Below are 6,485 nucleotides of genomic sequence, written 5' to 3'. Positions count from 1 at the left end.
GATAACCCTAAGTTAGGATAATTAGGATTATCCTAACTTTTAAATTTTAAAACTAGATAATGCCTAGATAACTCCTAAGTTTTCACATTCTAATCTTAGGAATTCAACCATTATTAAGTGTCTATATTTAGTTAATTTGTAGTTATTTGTCAATATTGCATCTTTCCAATCTTTATTGCTTCAATTAGGACGCATTCTAGATAAACCAATAATTAATACACTATCCTCGTGGGAACGATACTCTACATCATCACTTTATTACTTAATGCAACTATAATATGCATATGAAATCATGCATCAAGTTTTTGGAGCTATTGTCAGTGATTGTTTGTGTTGATATTGGTAGAATCTAAAAAGTGCTAACTTGAAGTTTTTCATTTCATTTTGTAGTTAAGAGTACATTTTGTTTAGTCTAAATTTTGAATTCTTTTTTTTAATAGTGCATGCGAAAAATGAGGAGTCGCAACTTGGTTCCTAATGATCCAAGACAACTCATTAGAGAGCAAAAGCGAATATAAGAGACACCAATGGTAATCATGGCTGATCAAAGAACTCTAAAAGAACTCTCGATCCCAACAGTTGATGGAAGTGGTCCAAGCATTACAAGACCACCAGTTCAGCCTAAAACTTTTAAGATCAAGCTAGCAGTCATACAAATGATCTAACAATTAGTTCAGTTTTGGGGTAATATATATGATTCTTAATTTGCATGTAGCTAACTTTTTGGAGATATGTGATACATTCAAGCACAACGGAGTGACAGATGATGCTATTCGGTTAAGACTATTTCCATTTTCATTAAGAGATAAAGCTAAGGGATGGTTAATGTCACAACTAATGGGGATTATTACTACATGGGATGTGCTAGTGCAAAAATTCCATGCAAAGTATTTTTCACTAGCCAAGTCGGCCAAGAGGAGGAAGGATATAACATCCTTTGTTTAGAGTGATAGTTAATCCTTATATGAGGTATGAGAAAGATATAAGGAGTTATTGAGAAAATGTCTAGACCACAGTTTTCCTATTCAGATGAGTGCAAACCTTCTACAATGGGTTGCTACCTAATGTTCAAACCATGGTGGATGCTGCATCAGGAGGAGCATTAAACAACAAAACTTTGGAAGCTACTCAGGAGTTGCTTGAAGTATTAGCGAGTAACAATTATCAACGATCTAGTGATCAAGCAATACCTAAGAAGAATACGGGTTTACATGAAGTACGCTTTCACCACCCTTTCGCTCAAATTTCAACACTTCAGAACCAATGGGAGGCACGAATGTGAATTCAATTCAATCTCCTAAACTAACATGTGAATTTTATGCATGAACCCATGCAAGTATGGAATGCAAGTGGGAAATCCTTTCTCATCTTCAAAAAATGTACAAGTGAACCACATGGAGAGTTCACAATGGCCACAAAACAACCTACACTCCAACACATATAATTTGGGATAGAGGAATCATCCTAATCTTTCATGGGGAAATCAAGAAGCACCTAGACTGGGAGCTCCATTTCAACAATAAGGAAAAAAAAAACCTAACTTGGAGTAGATGTTTGGGAAGTTTATGCAAGAAACTACCAACTTCATGAATGAGACAAGGATGAATTTTAGAAATCAAGGAGCATTTATTCAGAATTTGGAGACTCAAGTTGGACAATTATCGGAATAATTGACAGAAATATCTCACGGATCATTGCCTAGTACAACAGTCACGAATCCAAAAGAACAAGTAAATGCGATAACCTTGAGGAGTGGCACAATTTTGAGAGTCTCAACAAAAAAAAGTGGTTCAAGTTGAAGAGAAAGTCATGGAACAAGCTAATGAAGAAAGGGATCCAACGAGAAAGAAGGAAGAGAAGTCATCGCATCAAGAGATTCCACCGAAACCTACCCATCATACTTCACTGGTTCCATTTCCTGAACAATTAAAGAAACAAAATCAGGATAAGAGTTTTCTTAAATTTCTTGATGTTTATAAGAAACTTCATATTAATATTCCTTTTGCAGATGCATTGCAGCAAAGCCCACGCTATGTGAAATTCATGAAGGAAATCTTGTCAAATAAGAGGAAACTGGTGGAAGATGAAATGGTAATGCCCACGGAAGATTGCAGTGTGATACTCCAAAAGAAATTGCACTAAAACTCAAATATCCAGGGAGTTTTACTATTTCCTGCACTATAGGAAGTATTCAATTTGATAAAGTTTTGTGTGATTTGGGAGCAAGTGTTAATCTTATGCCTCTCTCTGTTTTTAGGAAGCTTGGGATTGGTGAGATGCAATCTACAATGATGTGTTTGTAATTAGCGGATAGATTGATTAAATATCCATAGGGGATTGTTGAAAATGTTTTGGTAAAAGTGGATAAGTTCATCTTTCCTGTAGATTTTGTAGTGTTAGATATGGAAGAGGATAAGAAAATTCCTCTTATTTTAGGAAGGGCATTCCTTGCTACCGAAAGGATGTTGATTGATGTTCAACAAGGAAAGCTTATTATGAGAGTGCAAGATGAGGAAGTCACATTTAGTATGTCTAAGGATATGAAGAGTCCTTTAGAGTTGAATTCTTGTTTTAAGGTTGACATTTTGTGGATCCAAGGGAGATTAAGGATGAAAAAGTTGGAAATGGATGCATTACACTTAAGCAAATTTGGTGTACTTGCAAGTAATTCACAATCGATACCAAAGGACAAGTCTCATTATGAGCTTATTTGGTCAAATTCTCATTACATCTTTGCACATGATAAGTGTAAATTTCAAAAAAATGTCTATTAGAAAGCCCAATTCCTCAAGGGAAAGACCAGGAAATGGCAATGGGTAGCTAAGCATCCCCCAAAGGATACGAGTGAAGAAAATAATGTTTTAGTGAAGCCCTAGGTGAAAGAAAATGGTAAGGTTGTAATTCCTTAAGATTGTCTGGATTGACTGGATTAACAAATGATATTGAGAAAGTCGAGCTACCGACTCTAACTAAAGCGCTTCTTAGGAGGCAACTCAAGTATTTTTCTTTTTAATTATGCTTTTAAATGTTTTTGAGTGTTTGTTAGGTTAATAATCCGTGTTTTAAATTGTGGTTTTAGGAACGCGAAGGAGTTGAAAAGAGTGAAATTGGAAAAATTCCAGTTTCGCCGTGGCAAAGAATCTTTCTTGCCGTAACGAAAATCCTTCTGTCCAAATGGGCCAAACAAATTTCCAAATTCACTGTGGCAAAACTAGGGAATTGTTCATCTCTTGCACCAAATTTCTAGATTCACTAGGTGGAACTGGAAACTATAAAAAAGAATGTGTAGCCGCATTCCACTTTCGTGAAACCCTTCTCCTCCATTTGAATCCTCTCAACTCAGCTTCAATTCTTAATTGATTTTTTACCAAAATACACTAAAACAACACCCTTTTATCACTTCTAAACACATTTGAGACTTTGTTTTGCAACATTTACACTGATTTGAGCCAGAATTTTGAAAACCTTAAGTTTTCAAAATTTTGGGGTTTTTGCGATTCGTAAGGAAAATCAAGCAATCAAGGGTGAAGTAATTTTGGATTTGTTGTAAGTAAGAATTTTCTTTCATTAATTTTCTTATTATTGCTATTTTGTTGAGAAATTGCTCAAATTAGTTGAAATATAATTTTTATGCAGTATTTAAGATTGTGGTTGTGATTTGGAAGTAGAGTAGGACTTATTTGTTGATTGGATATTGTTGGGTGTTGATGTATTGCAATTATTTGTTGTTTTGGTTGCGAATTGGAAGTGATTGAAGTGTTGTGTGAGCTTGTGCAGAGATTTGGAGTGTGGTGATTGAATTGTTGATTAAGTTTGTGTCTCGTGGAGTATTGATTGTGTTATTGTGGAGCAGTTGAACTGTGTTGAGAATTTGTTTTGGTGTTAAACCAAATTTTGGAGTGCGTTGAAGTGTTGTGCCAAAAGTTTTGGAAAAAAAAAATTGTGAAGGCTTCAATGAAACACCAATCAACCAAGAGGAGAAAAACAACAAGTGAAAGTAGTAAAGGGAAAGGGAAAGGGAAAATGAATAACGATCGATTTGTGAATGATAAGGCCAGAAAAAAGTATGAAGAAGATGTTCACAAGCAAAGGGGCTTTATCGAAGAAAGGAGACTAGAGTTCTTGGACTATCCTAGGGTTAGTGATAGGATAGAGGCTTTAGGATGGCTTGATTTCTACAAAGGGCACAACTACACATCAAGTGCACCGTTGGTAATGGAATTTTATGTGAACTTCCCTGAGTGTCAGAATGATAAGGTTTATGTTAGAGGTGTTCAGGTTCCATGTAACTCACGGGTAATTAATGCATATTTTGATTTATTCAATGTGGAGGATAATGAGTATGCTGCATTTTTGAAGAATCCCAATTATGATGAGATAATTCGGAGAATAGCCAAGCTAGGAACCACTTGGCAGATTTCACAGCGTGGAAGGAGAAAGTTTCCTGGCAACAACTTGAATACTGACGCTCAAATTTGGAAAAATTTCATGTGTTCAAGACTGATTTCAGTTATTCATTATAGTACAGTGGACAATGTAAAGGCAACCATGATTTACTACATTCACACAATAAAGATGATGAATGTAAGAAAGATAATCATAACTTATATTATACCATAAGCTATGTTAGAGTAGGTGCCCCAGAGCCAATCATATTGTTGTACATTGACTCTATGGATTATGATTATTCAATCTATAAAAGGCATTGTTTATATTATGTAAAGCATATTTCATATGTATGCATTAATAAATACCATTAGAGTGGTTGAACCATGACGAGGGAATCAAGCAGTTAAGTCTTGATTGTGAGATCCCTTTGATCACTTATGGTGACTATTCCAGAAACGTTCATAGCCCCAATATTATCCTGACTTAGGGCACAAATAATATGGTAATGTTATCATAGTGTTGAATGACCTTATTGGAAAATAGTGACAGATCTCGCATGTCAAGGTTGTTTGGTCACAACTTGGTGCAACGTATGGGTGTTTGTTATTCACGAGTTCGCCAGATTGCCCATTAGAAGATTTAATATAGATGGTAAGTCCAATGTCCATGGAATACATCCTCTAACAGATGGTGGTGCATGTGGTCCTCGGACTTGAGATCATCAGAGCGTCGTGTGTAACTATTAGTGTAGTTTGACACTAGCCAAACGTAATCCTACATAGGGTTATTAGTATGGTAGTGATTGGCTGCATTGAGAAGTATATCATGGCTATGGTGGATCGACAAAGGATTCATCAATCTTGGATGCAAGATAAATTATCTCGGTGAGATATTTAGTAAAGGACAATGACCCTGAATCTATGGCCACAGTGGATTCGAGTTGGTCCTCGGTTGGTTGATTGGTCCAATAACCAAATCTAAATACGTCAAGGTGGTTTATACTTGAAGCTAACATTATTTCTATGCTTCAAACCTTGATGAGATAATAGATGATGAAAGAATTCGATTGCATGGTAACCATATTGTTGACAAGTAGTGAACATGTTGAATCTAAATCTGTCGGGTAGTCATGATGCCTTGCTAGAGGCCAATCTTGGTCTGTGTGTAATGAGACGATCAATAGGGTGTTGATCGCGATATTACTCACTATCAACATGACGAGAAGCCTAGGGGTGACACACTTAAAAGGCAATTTAAAGAAGATAACGAGTAAGGGGCATTTTGTCATTTATCGATGAAGGGGTATTTAGGTAAATCTTACGAAGCAATTAAATTTGGTGGAAAGGTTGTTGCCTGGATCCAATCCTGTACTGGATTTAATATGTAAGATTGATTATTTATTTAAATATATATATTGTCGTATATATATTGTAAATAAGTAAAACATTATTTTTTAAATATACATGTTGGTGTATATATGTTTTAATTACTGAAAAATCATTATTAGATGAATAAAATAATAATGGTCTAATATCCAGTTTGTGATTTTGTTCAGAAATCATAGAAACTAATTAATTATTCAATTAGTGAAAGGGTATATTGGTAATATACTCTAATTAGGGAAATTAGGTGTGCCTATAAAAATGCACTTTTCCCCAAATTAGCTCATTCATTGCCGCCCAAGAGAAAAACCTTGAGAGAATTTTCTCTCTTCATTTTTCTCGCTCCTTTCTTCTTTAAACATCACAAATCAAACTAGCAAAGTGATTGTGTGTTGATTCTTGCCTTTGTGTGGATACCGTGGATTCACTTTTATCCTTGAAGTGTGAGTGTTTTTCAACGATCAAGCAGTGGAGCCATCAACGTGGGTAAGAATTTAAAACCTTGAATGGGTTTGTGATGTTCTGTAACATGTAAACAATGTATTTCTCATATATGATTTTGGGGCTTTAGGTTTTAATTAGTAAATTTTTGTTTTCCGTTGCCTATTTCTTTGATTAATTCTTAACAAGCTCAACCGGTGAGAGCTAGTTATCCTTTCCCTTATTTAGTTACTACTTTGTGTGCCAAGGCTGGTGTGCAGATTCATCCTGATA

Source organism: Pistacia vera, unplaced genomic scaffold, assembly GCF_008641045.1.
Source record: "Pistacia vera cultivar Batoury unplaced genomic scaffold, PisVer_v2 Contig141, whole genome shotgun sequence".
NCBI classification, from domain to species: Eukaryota; Viridiplantae; Streptophyta; class Magnoliopsida; order Sapindales; family Anacardiaceae; genus Pistacia; species Pistacia vera.
This window is presented reverse-complemented; position numbering follows the sequence as displayed.